This window comes from Protopterus annectens, chromosome 3.part1, assembly GCF_019279795.1.
Source record: "Protopterus annectens isolate FY-2018-M chromosome 3.part1, PAN1.0, whole genome shotgun sequence".
NCBI lineage: Eukaryota > Metazoa > Chordata > Ceratodontiformes > Protopteridae > Protopterus > Protopterus annectens.
In genome coordinates this window covers 1,671,611,773-1,671,632,472 of record NC_056732.1, presented here as the reverse complement: position 1 = coordinate 1,671,632,472, position 20,700 = coordinate 1,671,611,773, and the positions used below count along the sequence as shown (strand labels likewise).

At 43.2% G+C, this 20,700-nt stretch overlaps 1 protein-coding gene across 2 annotated transcripts in view; it reads left to right on the top strand.

The window, feature by feature from the left end:
* MROH1 (maestro heat like repeat family member 1) overlaps positions 1–20,700 on the top strand; it is a 2,449,684-nt gene that overhangs the window by 1,015,120 nt on the left and 1,413,864 nt on the right. The gene's annotated exons all lie outside the window — the stretch shown is intronic.

The window sequence follows — 20,700 nt, the reverse complement described above, 5'->3', positions numbered from 1 at the left end:
CTTACTTTCTTTTTAAATGAACGGCCACCACACGCGTACACAGGATCTTAACCCCACTGTTAACTGAACTGCTAACTTAAGTTTTGCGCGCGACAGCAGGTTTTTTTTTTTTTTTTTTTTAACCTTCCAGCCAATCGGAAGCTATAAAAGTGTAAGAGCGGTCACCCTTCCTCCTCTTCCTGTTGTTTTGGTGCTCTTCATTCAGACAGGGCGCCGAAATAGCAAAATAAAAGTAAATGAATTTAAATAAATACATAAAAATGCGCACTTTACGAGGCCGGCCTGTATGGCGCCCTAGGCGGTCGCCTAGTTCGCCTATGCCTAAGGTCGGCCATGGGATCAACAAGAAATTAGCTGACATGGCAAATAAGGGCTGAATTTAAATGCAATGTCTGTCGCAGAGCATTCGCTGTTCAGAAGTGCCCCATCTCACTGGCAGACTTACTTCATTTTACTTTACAAATTCTCTTCCATTGAAACATTACGCATTGGAGCCTGAATTTGATTACCAAGTAGAACCTGTACATTTCATACATTCACAGCAATACAGCCTATGCTTGTCAAACTCTGAAGAGCAACACACTGAAGGAATACCTCTAAAAAACGGATATGGACACTACAAGCTAGTAGACACTGGCCATCTACTACTTTAAAAGGTAGCACTACTTCTGTAAAGTGAAGGTCTACTTTGAAGAGAATTATGCTGTATATGAAAAAGAACACTGGAAAGAAAATCCAGCCAGCCAGATCCCACATGGATGCATTCATAGAAACTGAAGACGCATGTATGATCCAGAATCAGGTTATGGAGTCAGCTCAGGGCCCATAAGTGAACCACGGTATGGAATACGTGCAACATTGAAGAGAAGGACATCTACTGTTATGGGGAGGTTTCACACAACTGTACTTTCTACAGACCTTGTTGACATAACGCAGAAAATGGTGGAAGTTTAGCGGAGGGCAGCCAAATAGTACATAATCTGCATCAAAGCCGACAGACTGTAAGATCTTAAACAAAGTGCTGTCTTTGTCACTTTCATAGTTTGGTAGGAGCTCTACGATAGCTCACCTGGCATGCACCAGTTCAAGGTAAGGCAGCAGGTGAGATGCGGCTGGAGAACCTCCCCATGCAAATTTGGAATGAGGAAATTCCAGAAGGCTAGAGCAAAGTTGACATTATTAGTCTGAGGAAAAGAGTCCAGTCACTGTATGTAAATTTAATTGGCTACTGCCTTGTGCTCTACTGATGAGGAAATTGTTTGCCTACATCCTTCTGAACTGGTGAAGAAATCCTGTCAGAATCTGTTTACATTCAGAACATCAAATGGGGCACCATCTTAATCTTCATCACAAGATCATTTTTGACCTATACGAGTAATTGCATACATTGCTGCATGATAATCCAGTAACTATACTATACCACTGATTAAATCCATGTGTATCCCATCACAGTGTGCCTTGTCTTATCCACATCAGTATGGCTTACCCTACTCTTTACCTGTTCCTTGATTTTTCTTATCCTGTATGTGACATTCTTTTATTTTATATACTGTTCTTTGAACATGGATGTTTTTGATACGTGCACATTCATTGCATAGATAAAGTATATATTTTTTAATTGTTTCTGTACTTCTTTTATATGCCTGTACAGTAGACTCCCTCTTATCCGGTCTCGCTGGGACCAGACCTTAGGCTGGATAAACGAATGGGTGGTTAATCAGAAAATGCATATCAAATAGCATTTATAGGTTATAAATCAACTGGTACAACAGGATTGGTCAGACTATGAATTTTTCTAATGAATATGAAGTCCAAAACTCAAAAGTCTGTCATTATTTAGCCCAGAGGAGAAGTGTTCTCTGTTGTCTTTTGCTAGGGCTATGGCAGAAATTTGAAGGGCCGGTTAAAGGAGGCCGGATAAGAGGGAGTCTATTGTTTTTCACTCTGTTCTACTGGAGAGTGCTTCTCCCTTCATCACCAACAAAAATGGTCTCTGCCCAGTCGACTTCATGATCGACAAAACAGCAATAAAAAAAAGTAAATTAAAAAGGTGTTGGGAACAATATTAGGACAAGTACATCCATTCACCAATTTGACAAATTGTTTATTTTTGCTATTAACTTTTTCATTTGGTTCTTAATGATTTTCTACCATCAAATAGTTTTAAATATGTTCAGTCAGACAAATTGATAATCTGAACTGTGCTCCGATGAGGATGTACCATAACCTTAGCCTTGTTCCCAATCTTCTTTATCTCCATTAAAGACAGACTCCCCACTAGAACTGACAAAGAATACAGATAGAGTAATGGACAAAGGGTTTCTCTGTACTGGATGTTTGCAAAGTTTTCAAGGCATCAGACTTTTTATTCCTTTGCTGATAATGGTGCCATGCTTTCATGTACCAAAATTATGCCACAACTTGCAGTAGATATGAAAAACTTAGTAGTGTTTAAAGCAGTGTGTCATTAGCTGTTACTGAAATTTGTGTATTCACTTCTTCGTGATGAAAAATGGCTCTTGACTAAAGGTAGTTTTTGATCACTGAATGCTGGTGGGGATCATATGGAGAAGAAACCATAAGGAAATTTAATGCTGTGGATTACAGATACAGGACACAAGTGTATGTTTTGAAAAGTCCATTTACCTTTGCCTGACAGGAGAGTGGCCACTGCCATGGGGAAATACAAAATGCCAGGTACCTCTAGCCACAACTTAACTTTGGGTTTGAAGAGTTTTAATATTGAACGTTTTTCTTTTTATTTTTGTGGTGAAGTTGTTCATAGGTAGGTACTAGGCTATTGGCCCTCGGGCCTATATAAACCCTAGCCAAAAAGGTACCCTGGCTTTCGCCACCCAAGAAAATTATTCTCCTGTGCCCTTGTCGAGCAGAGCCACAGAGGTGATCCCCAGGGTGAATTTCCTGTTTCCCATTCAATCAAGATTTTTCTTGAAGACTGCTGAGGAGGAGCTATGTTGGATATAGATAGGTAGCTTGTCCCAGAGCATGGGAAGTCTCTGGGACAGGAATCTATCCCTCCAGCATGTTCCGTTTATTGTGGTGACAATATTTAGGTCCCTAGAGTGTGCAGCGTGGAGGGATTGGGATTTCTTTAAGTGGAGCATGTCCAACAGCTCTGAGTTTTAGCTTTGTATGTTAGGCAGAGATCGCCTCTGAGTAGGCGATGTGACAGAGTAAAGATGGAGTTTTTTGAGACAGTCCGTGTAGGGCATCTGTTTGAGGCCGGTAATCCTCTGTGAGGTATTTCTGGAGCCTTTCCAGTTGTTGTAGATGTCTTGTGAGGTACATACCAAAAAGGGCGTTGTACTCTATAATGGGTCTAATGAGTGATAAGTAGAGGGGAACAATGACCTCTTTTTTCCTGGATGCAAAACCTTTTGTGATGAGGTGTGCCACGTAGAAGGATGTCTTGACTACTGTGGCGATTGATAAGGAGAGACTACTGCACACCTGGGTCCCAAGGTCTCATCACACTTTCGGTGTTAAGTAGACTACCACCTATGCGGTAGCTCATGGGTACAGAGTTTTTACCAAAGGGGATGACAATGCACTTTTTGGCATTGAGCTTGAGGCCATGGCTTTGAGACCAGGCATCTGTCTTAGTGAGGCCCTTTTGTAGGATGTCCACATCATTAGGAGGTTCGATTATAGCTCCTAGATTGCAGTAGTCTGCAAACTTTGCTAGCCAAAGACCTTCTGTGTTTGGTAACTACTTTTCTGAAGTACAGGCTAACAGGAGAGGACCCAGGACTGAACCCTGTGGTACTCCACTTGTCATCGGTCTGAAGTCGGATTTGGAGTCTGCTACTTTCACGGTGTGGGTTCTGTCAGTGAGCCAGTTGGCAACCCATCTTGTGGCATAGGGATTTATACCTAGTTTAGTGAGTTTATCTATAATTTCAGAGTGGGGGATGGTGTCAAAAGCCTTGGAGAGATCTAGATAGGCTGTGTGAACCACCTTATCCTCGTCTACGACTTTGGTGACTGCTTCAAAGAAGTCTATCAGGTTTAGGAGACATGATCTGCTTTTTACAAGCCTGAACTGGGTGGGGTCCAGAGTCAGGAGATTACCAATGTCTTTGTTTATAAGTTCCATGATGATACGTTCCATGATCTTGCAGACCAGGCTCTTTAGGCTAATGGGGCAGTAGTTCCTGGGGTCCGTGGTGGCTCCCCCTTTGTGGAGTGGGATAACAGTCACTATGCTCCATTCAGTGGGCACAAAGTCTGAGGTGAGGCTATGATTAAACATGGTGCTTAGGTGGGGTGCCAGTTCATTCTGTAGTTCATGTACGAAGCCTGGGATGTTGTCAGGTCCCATGGATGTGTGTTCTTGGCTTTGGAGAGTGTGGTTTTTACCTGTGCAGCCGTGATTACAGGAACTTTGTATTCTTCTGGTACAGAGATGGGCTCTTTAGGGGATGAGAGGGAGGTAAAGTACGCACTGAACCCATCTGCCAGGATGTTGGCAACATCAGTTGGTTCTGTACATTTAGTGCCATTGTGCTGTAACTCAGAGCAGATCTGAGTGTTGTCATTGAGATTCTTGACATAGCTATAGAATGCTTTGTGGTTCTCTTTAGAATCAGTGGTGATTTTGTTTTCGTAACTAGCTTTGGAGGATTTTATGAGGGATCTCAGCTTCTTACTGAGGCTGACCAGGGAGTTCCCCCAATCATGGGATTTTACTCTTTTTTGCAACAGTTTCTTTCTTCTGTTGTAGAGTTTGTTTATGGCAGGGGACCACCAGATTGGCTTCCCCTTTTTTTTTTTTTTTGAGGATAGCATCTTGGTTCTGTTAGGGATAGCATGATCCATGCACTCACGTAAGTCCTTATAAAGTGCATTTGTGTAGGATTCAGCAGTCGTACCTCTATTATTTGTCTGCATGAGTGTCGTGAAGTTTCCCACTTCTGTCTTAAGAAGCGTGAAGTTGGCTTTGGAGATATTTTTTACGGTGGTTTCCCTAATGGGGGGGTGGGCACAGGATGTGGACGTCTAGGGTGATTAGCTTGTGGTTGGATCTGACCGAGGAATTGACCTCTAGTGTGGAACACCGGTCACCCATGTTGGTAATGACCAGGTCTAGGATATTGCTGCCCCTGGTGGGGGTGTGGATAGGTTGATCCAAGGCGCTGGAATTTATGAATTCCAGAAAACATTGAGAAAAAGAGAGTTGGTACACAAGTAGTTTTCCCAGTTAATGGTAGGGTAGTTGAAATCGCCCATTATTAGGGTGTTAAGTTGTACCCTAACATTTTCCAGTGCCTCAAGAAATGAGCAGTGGGAATCCTGGGGCATGGTGGGGTATCTGTAGCAAGTTACAATTTGGATTGCGGTCTTGCCCAGAGTTAGTTACACTTGGACAATCTTGGATGCATTACGCTGTGCAACTAGCCTGGAGGTGTAAACATCCTTAATGAATACGGACACGCCTCCGCCTTTAGTGTTTCAGTCCTGGTTAGGTGGCCGAAAGGTGTGGTATGAATTATAGCCTGGTAATGCAGGGGTGTTCTCTGGAACTTTGAACCAGGTCTCTGTCACTGCACAGATGTCCGTGTTCTCCATTTTAAGGAGTGCCTCGAGTGAATGCATTTTGAGGTTTAGACTTCTGGCATTGAGTAGCATTACCCTCAGATTTTGCTTGCTTGTACCTGTTACGGTGGTGAATTTGTCATTTGAACCTTGCCTAAAAAAGGCACTACAGGGGTGGCAAGAGCCTTAGCCAGTATCCAGAATCTCAAGGGCGACAGGTGCAGTTGTGATGCAAATAAATTTAGGCAAAGCTGCATCCACGGACATTTTTTTTTTTACTTAGAGTTTCAGTGGTCTTTTATTGTCGTCCTTGAGTTTCTACTCCTACACCCAGTAAGCCACGCTGCTCACCTAGCAGTGATGGAATTAAGTGCATGCTTTAGCAACTACAACACCCTACCTAGCTGTCCCTTTTCACAGGGTGCAGATATATAAACAGTGCCAGATTTGGGCACTTAATACAATTTCTTGCTTCTCATCAGGTGGCTACAGTGAGACTGCATGGACTTCATGTGTTGGGTATGGTTCAGCAAGACATTGGAGTGGCGCTGTCCATGGCAGTAATGTGCAACCTTTTCAAACTTGTTCAGAGAACAACCATTCTTTCAGGGTGCTGTGCAGTAAATATGCATGTTAAATGTAATACCAGATTTTGTTAATGTGCCTTAAAGGACCACTACGGGCAAACAATGAAAAAAACATTTTTTATCTTGCCATGATTTACTGCACTTCCTAAAGCTGCCTGCAGTAAAATAAGTGCTCATTCCTAATTTATTTTTTTTTTTACTCTCGTCTGTCCTCATGGGGGCAGACATTGTTATTCCTTTGGAAAGCTAAATCTATCTCAATGCACAGACTGTGAGAACAGATTATATTGGGTGACTTCAACTACCCAAACATAGACTGGGAGCATTACTCTAGCTCCAACACCCTAGCCCAAAGGTTCCTAGAATTTATAAACTCAAATGCTATGGAACAACTTGTTACCACTCCCACAAGAGGGGAAAACATACTGGACCTGATCATCACCAACATGGGGACTCTATGCTCCAGACCAGAAGTGTATCCCTCACTGGTAAGATCAGACCATAAACTAATCTCACTGGATATTCACATCCCGACCCCACCCCCTGCCCAGAAAACCACAGTGAAAAACTTGTCTAAAGCAAATTTCACACTCCACAAAACCGAGGTGGAATCCTTCAAAGCCCCCGGGCCTGTGGAAAATACGGCCCAGACCGCAGAATCCTTTATAAACGCATTCTATGGACACCTTCAGGAATGCATGGATCATGCGATCCCAAATAAAACCAAGACCCAATCCTCCAAAGGCAGACGTCCTGTCTGGTGGACCCCAGCCATAAACAAAACTATACAATAGAAGGAGGAAGCTACTAAATGATAGAGCAAAATCCCAAAAAGGGAAGGCATCACTGATCAGTATTAGCAAAAAACTACGGGCACTCACAAAATTGTCCAAGGCCAGCTTCGAGAGAAAAATTGCACAGGACGCTAAGGATAATCACAAGGCTTTCTTTAGTTATGTTAGGAACCTGGGTGGTAATTCCCAGATATGCTCAGAATTAGTCCAAAATGACAAAAAATACACCGAACCCACAGACATTGCCAACATCCTAGCTGACAGTTTCAGCGCAAACTTCTCCCCCCCCTCCCCACCAAAAGGGCAAATATCTATCCCAGAAGAGTGCTGCCCCCCTGACATCTCAGATGCTCAGGTAAGAGCCGCCCTCTCCAAAGCAAAAAACACAGCATCAATGGGACCAGACGGTGTCCCGGGCTGCATCCTACATGAACTCCAAGAAGAGCTAAACCCAAACATAAAACTACTGTTCAATCTCAGCCTTACTACAGGATATGTGCCCAAAGAGTGGCGTACAGCAACAGTGGTCCCTCTCCATAAAGGTGGTGCCTCAACGGATCCTGGAAACTATTGCCCCATAAGCCTGACTAGCTTGGTCTGCAAAGCTATGGAAAGGATCATCATGGACCTCATAAATAAAGATATTGGGGACCTACAGACACTGGATCCTACCCAGTTCGGCTTTGTTAAGGTCTGATCCTGCCTCTTAAACCTGGTTGATTTCTTTGAAACAGTCACCAAGGCCATTGACGAGGGGAAGGTGGTCCACACAGCCTACCTGGACCTCACAAAAGCCTTCGATACAATACCCCACTTGGGCATTACAGATAACCTCACCAGCTTAAATATAAACCCCTATGTCACTAGATGGATTGCAAACTGGCTCAAGGACAGAACCCACATGGTTAGAATTGCTGGAGCCATGTCAGACTCCAAACCAGTTACAAGTGGTGTCCCACAAGGCTCAGTCCTGGGACCTCTCTTGTTCGGTATACATTTCTCGGAGGTACAGGCCAACACGGAAGGACTGTGGCTGACCAAGTTCGCAGATGACTGCAAACTGGGCGCCATAATAGACTCTCCAGCTGACACAAGATTCCTCCAAAAGGGCCTCATAGAAACAGACAACTGGTGCCAGAGCTATGGCCTCAAGCTAAATGCCAAAAAGTGTATAGTCATCCCCTTTGGCAAAAACAAAGTGCCCACAAATTACCACATAGGTGGTAATCCATTAAGTACAGAAGTAATTAGGGACCCAAGTTGATAGCAATCTCTCATTTGACAACCACGTGGCCAAAGTGGTTAGAAAAACATTTTATATAGCCCAGCTAATCATGAAGGGATTCACATCTAGATCAGGGGAGGTCATCGTGCCTCTTTACTCATCCCTCATCAGGCCCATAATTGAGTACAATGCCCCTTTTGGGATGTACCTTACCAGACACCTGCAGCAACTGGAAAGACCCCAAAAGTACCTCACCAAGAGGATCAAAGGGCTCAAACAGATGCCATATGCTGCCCGTTAAAGAAACTCTAGCTCTACTCAGTGGCATACCGCCTGCTCAGAGGCGATCTGTGCCTGACGTATAAAGCCATGTCCAACCCGGAATTAATGGACATGCTGAACCTCAGAAAATCCAAATCCCATCGAGCTACGTGCTCGAGAGACTTGAACCTCAGCACTGAAATAAATAGGACATGCTGGAGGGACAGATTCATAACCCAGAGGCTCCCTTCACTCTGGAATAAAATCCCAGTCCAGGTTAGGCAGAGTCCCTCATTGACTCTCTTCAAGAGGAATCTTGATGAGTGGATGGGAGATCGTAGGTTTATCCTGGGTATCACTTCTGTGTCACTGTTAGACAGAGGCACAGTATACTAACCTCGAAAAAGGGCATAGCAAAATAATTTTAAAATGGGTGGCGAAAGCCAAACACATTCTGGCTAGGCTTATAAATGCCCTAGGGCAGATAGGTTCATAGCTTCATACTAGGCTATGAACAAAATAGCCCTACCATTTGTTGTCAGACTAGACTTCCATTCACTTAGAATGGACCACCTGAAAAAAAATGCCAAGTTTGAGAGTCTGCAGCTCATGTGTCATTGACTGGTACATGCTGAGTTTTACAAATGTTGTTCCTATTTATGTACTACACATTCTCTGAAAGAAACTTGCAAAAGTGTCAAATTGCTGAGATAAAAAAGACTTTTCACAAGGAGCAGTTTTACAAGTTTCAATTCCTGGCCAAGTTACTCCTCTCATCTCCCCTCCTTCAGGGGGCTACTGAATAGCATTTCCCCAGGAATAGAAAAAAAAAAAAAAAAACACACACACATCAGTCCAGAGTTTGGGCCAATCTATCCATTTCTTATTGTGCACAGTAAAACATTCAGTTTATAATGCATTCTGGCTGCTGACATGGTTATCTTTACATAGTTCTATTATAGCATAACCTGAACTTATGGTATTCAATGCCAAGCTTTACAACAGTTTTCAGTTTCTTAACAATGACCTCCCAAGCCTCTGATGTGACCCAGTACTTTGTCAATATACTGTAAATACATAGATTAATACACGTGTGTACATGACACATACAATAATACACACATACCATTATTAAAACAAGATAAATGCAATATAAATCATATCAATATAGTTATGATTTCTAGTTTATGACCCTGTTTGTCTATGGAAACTTCTTTTTGAATTTATGTTCAAGCAGTTGTATATTATCTTTGTTAAATTGTTTCTCAATATTCTAACCACTGTGTATGCTGCATCAATTGTAAAACTCTGATTTTACTCCTTTTATATTGTATATGCTCTTTGTACAAAATAGCTATGTTTGTATAATTTATTTTTATTATTTTTTATAATTGTTTACTATGTATCTGGAGCTTTTCTCCCCCAGCCTCCACTGAAAACGGTCATCTTGTGTAAGAAAATCAAAAGGAAGGAAAATGTTTCCTTGATGCTGTCATGAAAATCCCATTCACTTATTCAGATATTATTTGCAAACATACATATATATATATACATATATATATATATATATATATATATATATATATATATATATATATTATAACATATATAATATATTAGGCAAAAAACGTACCCAACACACTAGTCATACATGACTCTATAGTCAGGCACACTGATGTCCCACTTACCAGGCTAAACAAGAAGGTTACTGCCAGCTGCCTGTCAGGTGCCAGGATCTGCCACATAATCAATGCACTCAGGTCACTCCATAACCAAGTACAAATATGACTCTGTCATTGTCCATGTTGGTGTGAATGACCTGAAACATGCCTCCCTGGATTACATAAAAACAGACAATGAAGAGCTCTCCGATCTTGTAGCACAGGGAGGTATGACCCTAGCCCAGAGTAGCATTCTGCCATCGCCCAGAATGATACCGCAGTACAAGGACAAAATGATTGGCTTCAACAATTGGCTAAGCTTCTGGTGTCATTCTAAGGGGATCCAGTATCTGTCTGCCTGGGACGACATGGTCGACAGACCATGATGCTTTGCCAGAGATGGCCTGCACCTGTCGCCCATGGGTTTCCGGATACTGGCTAAGGCTCTTGCCGTCCCTATAGTGCCTTTTTTAGACAAGTTTCAAATGTAACAGGAACAGGCAAGCAAAAACTGAGGGTAATGCTACTCAATGCTAGAAGTCTAAATCTCAAAATGCACTCACTCAAGGCACTCCTTAAAATGGAGAACATCGATACCTGTGGAGTGACTGAGACCTGGTTCAAGGCTCCAAAGAGCACCCCTGCACTACCAGGCTATAACTCATACCACACTTTTCGGCCACATAACCTCGACCGGAACACCAAAGGCGGAGGTGTGCCCATATTCATTTAGGATATCCCCACCACCAGGCTAGTTGCTCAGCATAATGCATCTGAGGTTATCCAAGTGCAACTAACTCTGGGCATAACTGCAATCCAAACTGTAGCTTGCTACAGATCCCCCATAATGTCCCACTCCTCTTTTCTTGATATACTGGAAAATATTAGGGTTCAAACACCCTAATAATGGGCGATTTCAACTACCCCACCATTAACTGGGAAAACTATTTATGTACCAACCCCTTCGCTCAACGCTTTCTGGAATTCATAAATTCCAGTGCCCTGGATCAACTTATCCACACCCCCACCAGGGGCAACAATATCCTAGACCTAGTCATTACCAACATGAATGACCGGTGTTCCACACCTGAAGTCAACTCCTTGTTGGTCAGATCAGACCATAAGCTAATCACCCTAGATATCCATATCCTGCCCCCACCCTGCATTAAGGAAATCACGGTAAAAAATTTCTCCATATCCAACTTCATGCTTCTTAAGACAGAAGTGGCGAACTTCATGACACCCATGCAGACGGCCAATACAGTTACGACTGCTGAATCCTACACAAATGCACTCTATAAGCACTTACATGAGTGCATGGATCGTGCTATCCCAAACAGAACCAAGAAGTTATGCTCCAAAACAAGGAAGCCAATCTGGTGGTTCCTTGCCATAAACTGTACAACAGAAGGAAGAAACTGTTGCAAAACAGAGTAAAATCCCATGAGTGGTGGAGCTCCCTGGTCAGCCTCAGTAAGACGCCGAGATCCCTTATAAGAGCATCCAAAGCTAGCTATGAAAATAAAATTGCCACTGATTCTAAGGACAACCACAAAGCATTCTATACCTATGTCAAGAATCTCAATGGCAACACCCAGATCTGCTCTGAGTTACAGCACAACTGCATGAAAATTACAGAACCAACTGATATTGCCAACATTCTGGCAGATAGGTTCAGTGCTAACTTTACAACCCTCTCACACCCAAAAGGGCCCATATCTATACAGGAAGAATAGAGAGTCACTGTAATCACAACTACACAGGTAAAAGCTGCACTCTCTAAAGCCAAAAACACAGCATCCATGGGACTGGACAACATCCCAGGCTGCGTTTTACATGAACTTCAGAACGAACTGGCTCCCCACCTAAGCACCATATTCAATCATAGCCTCACATCAGGCTTTGTGCCCACTGAATGGCGCACAGCAACAGTTATCCCACTCCACAAAAGGGGAGCCACCACTGATCCCGGGAACTATCGTCCTATTAGCCTGATGAGCTTGGTCAGCAAGGCCATGGAATGTATAGGTTCATAGGTAGGTACTAGGCTATCGGCCCTGGGGCCTATACAAGCCCAGCCAAAAAGGTACCCTGGCTTTTACCACCCAAGAAAATTATTTTCCTGTGCCACTGTCAAGCAGAGCCACAGAGGTGATCCCGGGGTGAATTTCCTATTTCCCATCCAATCAAAGATTTTTCTTGAAGAATGTTAATGAAGAGCTTTGTTTGATATAGATAGGTAGTTTATTCCAGGGTATGGGAAGTCTCTGGGACAGGAATCTATCCCTCCGGCATGTTCTGTTTATTGTGGTGACAAGGTTTAGGTCCCTAGAGCGTGTAGCTCGGAGAGATTGGGATTTCTTTAAGTGGAGCATGTTCAAAAGCTCTGGGTTTGACATAGCTTTGTATGTTAGGCAGTGATCACCTCTGAGTAGGCGATATGCGACAGAGTAAAGCTGGAGTTTTTTGAGACTGTCTGTGTAGGGCATCTGTTTGAGGCTGGTAATCCTCTTTGTGAGGTATTTCTGTGGCCTTTCCAGTTGTTGCAGATGCCTTGTGAGGTACATACCAAAAGGGGCGTTGTACTCTATAATGGGTCTAATGAGTGATGAGTAGAGGGAAACAATGACCTCTTTTTTTCAGGATGAGAAACCTTTTGTGATGAGGTGTGCCATGTAGAAGGATTTCCTGACTACTGTGGTGATGTGATTATCAAAGGAGAGAATACTGTCCACCTGTGTCCAAAGGTCTTTTATCACACTTTTGGTGTTAAGTATACTACCGCCTATGTTGTAGTTCATGGGTACAGAGTTTTTACCAAAGGGGATGACAATGCACTTTTTGGCATTGAGCTTGAGACCATGGCTTACCAAGCATCTGTCGCAGTGAGGCCCTTTTGTAGGATGTCCACATCATTAAGAGTTTCGATTATGGCTTCTAGTTTGCAGTCATCTGTGAACTTCGTTAGCCAAAGACCTTTTGTGTTAGCCTGTACTTCAGAGAAGTAGATACCAAACAGGAGAGGACCCAGGACTGAACCTTGTGATACTCCACTTGTCACTGGTCTGAAGTCGGATTTATTGTCTGCTACTTTCACAGTGTGGGTTCTGTCAGTGAGCCAGTTGCCAACCCATCTTGTGAAATAGGGATTTATACCTAGTTTAGTGAGTTTATCTATAATTCCAGAGTGGGGGATGGTGTTGAAAGCCTTGGCAAGATCTAGATAGGCTGTGTGAACCACCTTACCCTTGTCTATGGCTTTGGTGACTGCTTCAAAGAAATCTATCAGGTTTAGGAGACATGATCTGCCTTTTACAAACCCAAATTGGGTGGAGTCCAGAGTATGGAGATTACCAATGTCTGTTTATAAATGATGATACGTTCCATGGCCTTGCAGACCAGGCTCGTCAGGCTAATGGGGCGGTAGTTCCCGGGGTCCATGGTGGCTCCCCCCTTGTGGAGTAGGATAACAGTCACTGTGCGCCATTCAACAGGCACAAAGCCTGAGGTGAGGCTATGATTGAAAAAAAATAAACAGCCTCTGCAAAGCTCAAACCCAGGACCCTGCACACCATAGCCAAAGTGATTTACCAATAAGTCCTGTCAGATATAATCATGGAACTCATAAACAAAGACATTGGTAACCTCCAAACTCTGGACCCCACCCAGTTCGGGTTTGTGAAAGGCAGATCATGCATCCTGAACCTAATCGACTTCTCTGAGGCAGTCGATGAGGCTAAGGTGGTTCACACAGCCTATCTTGACCTCGCCAAGGCTTTTTGCACCATCCCCCATTCTGGAATTATAGCTAAACTCACTAAACTAGGTATAAAACCCTGCGTCACAAGATGGGTTACCAAGCGACTCACTGACAGAACCCACACTGTAAAAGTTGCAGACTCCAAATCTGACATCAAACCAGTGACAAGTGGAGTACCACAGGGTTCAGTCCTGGGACCTCTCCTGTTTGGTATCTACTTCTCTGAAGCACAGGCTAACACAGAAGGCCTCTGGCTAATGAAGTTCGCAGATGACTGCAAACTCGGAGCCATAGTAGAGTCCCCAAATGATGTGGACATCCTACAGAAGGGCCTCACTGAGACAGATGCCTGTTTAGAGCCATGGCCTCAAGCTCGACGCCAAAAAGTGCATTGTCATCCCCTTTGGTAAAAACTCTGTACCCGTGAGCTACAACATAGGTGGTAGTCTACTTAACACCGAATGTGTGATGAGACCTTGGGACCCAGGTGGACAGTAGTCTCTCCTTTGATAATCACATTGCCACAGTAGTCAGGAAGTCCTTCTACATGGCACACCTCATCACAAAAGGGTTCTCATCCAGGAAAAAAAAGAGGTCATTGTTCCCCTTTACGTAACACTCATTAGACCCATTATAGAGTACAACGCCCCTTTTGGAATGTACCTCACAAGACATTGGCAGCAGCTGGAAAGGCTGCAGAAGTACCTCACAAAGAGGATTACTGGCCTCAAACAGATGCCCTACACTGACCATCTAAAAAAACTCCAGCTTTACTCCGTAGCATATCGCTTACTCCGAGGTGATTTCTGCCTAACATAAAGCTATGTCAAACCCAGAGCTGTTGGAGATGCTACACCTAAAGAAATCCCAATCCCTCTGAGCTAAATGCTCTAGGGACCTAAACCTTGTCACCACAATAAACAGGACATGCTGGAGAGATAGATTCCTGTCCCAGGAACTTCCCATACTCTGGAACACGCTACTCATCTATGTCAAGCAAAGTTCCTCATTAGCACTTTTCAAGAAAAATCTTTGAGTGGATGGGAGATCGGAAAATATTCCCCGGTAATCACTTCTGTGTCTCTGCTCGACAGTAGCACAGGAAAATAACTTTCTTGGGTGGCATAAACCAGGGAAACTTGTTGGCTAGGCTTACTTAGGCCCTTAGGCCGATAGCCTAGTACCTACCTATGAACCTATTATTAGATTAAATACAATATTATGTAGCATTGAAATGTGTTGCCATAAGGGTGACAGTTCATTATTTACCCATAAAGCAAATGTCCGAGTGGAAAAGTTCAAATAGTGGATAAAGAGGAGGAGGGGAAGAGAAGAAAGAGTGAGAAAAAGTATTTGTTAGAAGTAATAATTAGGGTATATATGGGAGGCAGGAGAAAAAAAAATGAGTAAAAGCAACATTACAAGTAAGAGAAACGAAACCAAAGAAAAGAAGAAATAACATGGACAACAAGATTTACTGTGTGTGTGTGTGTGTGTGTGTGTGTGTGTGTGTGTGGTGTAAAAGAACTATAAAGAAAAATCTGCACGGATACCTGCTTGCTGCCCTGCTGAGGGGGACACTTGTGCAAGTGCAGTGGACTGGCTCCAGTAGGAAGGGATGGCAGCATAACTCTCCATATTATAGAACAAGAAATGTGGACAAGGCCATAAATAATAGGGGACAAAGGCCCAAAAATGGGACAATTTATAAACATTGCACTTACAAACTTAGAAAGTTGATAAACAGGTTTTGCATTAGAGTGAATTTTCTTAAGGATATGAAGTCTGAAAAATCAAATGCCTGTCAACTTTCGGACTTCAGTGTTCAGTGATTTGTCAGAAAACTGCAATTTTATGAAAAACAGACAAAAAATCTGGACTTTCTGCAAAAATCTGTACTGCTGACAGATATGGATGGGAGTCTTGAACCAACACCCATCAATCATTTTCGTTTGCCAAAGGCATTACAGCAGTGTTTTGCAGATAGGTGGGAAAAGCCTTAAATTTGACAGGTATGTTGTGCGAGTGTGGGTAGCTGTGTTTGTGGAAGGTGGAGGTGTGCCTTTGTAAGTGTGGTGCGAATGTTATGGATTATGAAATGGAGAGATTAAGAGTAAAATTGTGCTCAGTGAAGTCCCTAGCAATTTCATCACTGCCTGATTCAGACATGTACATTCCCTGTGTTTGTCAGTACTATGTTTGAGTGCATTGTTTTGGACTGTAGTTTCACTGCTACAGCTGCTGCTACTCTTTCAATACAAGTATCTGCTTTGGAAGTTTTCTCCAGGAGTCTGTTGCTGAAAGGATGAGAGACATGTTACAGGTATACAACTAAGAAACTAGATAAAGCAATAGTAAGAAAAAGTACTAGGTCACATCAGAGGCTTGGGAGGTCATTGTTAAGAAACTGAGAACTGTTGTAAAATGTATCATTAAATACCATAAGTTCAGGTTATACTATAAGAGAATAACTATGTAAAGATAACCATGTCTGCAGCCAAAATGCATTACAAGTTGAATTTTACTGTGCACATTTTAAATGGACAGACTGGCCTAAACTCTGGACTGATGCGTTTGCTTTTTTTTATTCCTGGGAAATGCTATTCAGAAGTGAAGAGGCATAGACACATACAAGGGAACAGATTTAGTGGCACACCAGGCTGTGATTTTTTTTTTATGTCTATTGTCATGCACAGCTGACTAAGTAGTTGAATCTATTAAAGCTGGAAATGTGAGACTGTAGCCCACTGAAGGAGGGGAGATGGGAGGAGTAACCTGGCCAGGAACTGAAACTTGCAAAACTGCGCCTTGTGAAAAGTCTTTTATCTCAGTAATTTGTTGACACTTTTGCAAGTTTCTTTCAGAGAATGTGTAGTACATCAGTAGGAACAACATTTGTAAAACTCAGCGCATACCAGTCAATGACGCATGAGCTGCAGACTCTCAAGCTTGGCAGTTTTTTTTCAGGTGTTCCATTCTAAGTGAATGGAAGTCTAGTCTGACAAAAAAATGGTAGGGCTATTTGTTCTCAGTCTGTGCATTATGGGACAAATTTAGCTTTCCAAAGGAATCACGATGTCTGCCCCCATGACGGCAGACAAGAGTAAAAACAAAATAAAATTAGGAATGAGTACTTATTTTGCTGCAGGCAGCTTTGGGAGGTGGAGTAAATCATGGCAAGATAAAAAAATATATGTTTTCTTCATCATTTGCCCGTAGTGATCCTTTAAGTTGCAGTATTCCTAATGTAAGGGATCTGCTGCCAAGGAAAGCCCAACATCAGGCCAGTATACCAAAGCCTTTAGAATCTGCAGGGGTGGAACTTCATGCATATGCTCCCAGGACAAGGCATAGGTATAAAGGTGACGTATAGATGCACGCACTTCAGAACTGAAAAGCCCCAGGAGGAACAGAATGCCCCCAGTGATCAGGAAGATGATGTGCATCCAGAAGGAGAAAAAAAAAGACAGAGAAGAACCCCTTGGCCAGAAGGGCAAGGAGAACTGGTTAGAGCAGATGGGGCAGGAGGGAGCAAATACTACAACACTGAAGAGAAAGACATCTAATGTTATGGTAAGATTTTACACATTTTTACAACATCCTTACATATCACTGCTGCAATATACCTAACGTAAAGCACAGTACAAAAGCTCATGAGGAAACGGCAGGAGGAAAGCACTGAAGAACCCTCAAGAAACTCGTATAGCATGCCAGCTCTAGCCCTGGAAATAAAAGCCATTTATAACGCTTGGTGAAGGTATGAACTGAAGACCAAGTAGCTACCTCAAAAGGCAGAATTGGTATCCAGCCCTTTGTAAAAAAAAAAAAAAAAAATAGGGCAACAGAGAAAGCAGCAGCTCTGGCAGAGTGAGCCTTTACTAAAGAAGAAAGGTATGTCATGTAAAGAAAAAGAAATAGTTTTCGAAATCCAAGAAGAGATGGTCTGCTTAGAAAGAGCTAAACCCAAAGACCTGGAAAGAAAAGAAAAAAAGTTACACAGATTTGAAAATATTTTTATCCCAATAATATCTGAGCTGTCTATGCAAGTTCAAGGTGTGAAGAACCTTCTGAATGGCAAACTGTGAAGGAAAAGAGGAAGGTAAATGAACAGAATGATTAAGAAACGACTCACTGACCACCCTGCTCCTGTGAAGAGGTCCCCTGTCCCTGTGAAAAACTGAGGAACAGCTATGAGAGCCTAAAGTTCAGAAACCCTCTTGGCTGAAGTAAGAGCCAAAAGAAAAACAGTCTTCCAAATACAATGATGTAAGGAAGACGAAGCAGCAGGATCAAAAGGAACCTGAATCAATTTTTCAAGAACAAAACCGAGGTCCCAGGAAGGTGGAATATGCTTCCTGGGAGGTCCAATATGAAGGATGCTTTTAAGAAACTGTGTCCTCAAATCTGGAAGCCAGAGAAGGATTCAAGGGTAGACAAGCAGAAATTGCTGACAGGTGAGCTTTAACTGAATATGTCAAACCAAACTGAAGCGGATCACACCAATAAAGAGGACCACCTTAGGAACCTCCACAGATAAGGATACTGATTGAGGAAATTTCTGCATTTTTGGTTTTCTTCTTGCATTTTCAGTTCTCTGCCCGACAGAAAATTCCTCCAGTTTGCACAAATCAGATTTCCTGGTAGTGGGCTTTCTGCCTCCTGCAGGACCCAAAGTAAGTCCTCAGGGAATAAGTGCTTAAAAGGGATCAGAACCCTATTACCCACAGCATAAGTTGAAGAGTGGACAAGTAAAGATGGATAAGAGACCCTTTGTCTTGTGTGACAAGGTCCACCTGGTGAGGTAACTTGTGGTGAATGCCCCTGGCCAAGTGAGAAGGAAGGGGGAACCAGTGCTGTCTGGGCCAAAAGGGAGTCACCAACAAGATCTTGGGAGAGTCCCGCCTGATCTTGTGCAAGACTCTCAGAAGTAGAGGAAGAGGAAGAAAAGTGTACAGAAACATCCCCTTCCAAGGAAAAAACAGGGCGTCTACTTTTCAAGCCAGAGGACTTGAGTCTCTGGAACAGAAAAGAGGAAGTTGTCTTTTCAGAGGGGAAGCAAAAAGACTTGCCTGAGGAATACCCCACCAAAGGACAATGTCCAGGAACACATCTCTGTGAAGCATCCATTTGTGAGCTGGTGTGCCGGACCTGCTCAAAGACTCTGCCACTACCACTGTGCCCTGAGGGAATGTAAACAGCCTGAAGAGCCGCTTGATACTAGACAGCTACATCCCCCATCTGAAAAGCTAGCCTGCAAAGGAGGTAGGACCTTGCACCCCCTTGTTTGTGAACATACCACATCACTGTAGTATTGTCTTTGTAAACTTTGAGGGGCCCAGTTTGAAAGAGGGATTGAAAAGCCTGAAGAGTTTGAAACACAGCCCTGATCTCCTTGATTTTGATGGGGTCTGACCTCAGATGAAGAGGCAGAAGCTCCTGAACCTTGTGAAAGCCAAAGGAAGCTCCCCACCCCCTGTCTGAGGCATCTGTAAAGAGCTCTTGTGTCAGAACTGGAGACTGGAAAGGAAGCCCCAGGTTGAGAGAAAGTTGATAAATCCACCACTGAAACTGAAGCTTGGGACAAGGAAGGAAGGGAACCAAGAAGTCCAGGGGGGGTGACAATGCTGAAGACAAAACAACTTGAGGTACCACTGAAGCTCTCTCATATGCAGCCCAGCTAAAGGCAGTATGTGAATGGTAAAACAAACCCAAGGACCCTGAGAAAATCCCTGTCCGCGACCAAATCCAGAGGAAGAGGAGACTGGAAAAAGGCAATCAGAGACAGGGCCTTGTGGGCAAGCAGAGATGCCAGCATGGGGAAAGTATGGATACTCCAAACAAGGAAAACATGATCCTGAGAGAGTAAAGACTTTTGAAGGGTTATGGTTAACTCCCCACTCTGCAGCAGGGGAAACAGACTGCAGATCCTGAAGCACAGCCCTGGGGGGGGGATGATGCCTGAATGGGCAGATAGAAAGAACTGGACCCCTCTCATCCTGCAAAAAGAAATGACAGAAGCGAGGCACTTGTTGAATACGCTCAAGGCAATAAAGAGACCAAAGGGCAAAGCAGAGAACCAAAAATGCAAGGAAGAAACCAAACATGCAAAGATTTCTTGAAAAGGGGGATGGATGGGGATATGAAGGTAGGCATCCTTGAGACCCAGAGATACCAGAAAGTCCTGAGGAAGAAGAGGAGGAAACAAAGTATGAAGAAACAGCATCTGAAAGGAGGGGACCTTGAGAAAGGTGTTAAGCTGACAAAGGTTCAGAATTTGTCTCAAGGTGCCCTCCTTCATGGGAACTAGAAACATTCTGGAATAAAAAAAACTTCCTTTCTGGGCAGGGGCTACAGCTCGAATAGTGCCCTAGGTCAAGAGAGAATGAAGCACCTCTGGGAAGAGAGGAAGTCATTCTCAAGGAGGTTCAGGGATGCCGAGAAAGGGAGGAAGAAAATTCCAAACTATGAAATATCCCTGGTGGATGATGGACCGAACCCAAGACTATGTTGTGATCCTTAACCAATTTGGAAGGGACAGGGAAAGAGGAAGGGGAACTTGGCCAAGGAAAAAGTGTAGCAAATTGCCAACTAGAACCTGGCTTGCCCTGAAAAGGGTTTTTTTAAGAAATAAGGGTCTGTACATTTCTAGATCCCGTTTTACCACTGGGCAGAGGGCAAAACTGTCTGCAAACAAAAGTAGACTTGGAAGGATAATTCCTCTGAAACTTTGGAATAGGAGAAACAAAAATATGTTTGAACTCCTGCAAAGCTCTGCCTTTATCCTACAGGACATTAAACCAACAACGTTAAAATGAAAGAAAAAGATAAGGAAGAACTCCAATGGGGCACTTATCAG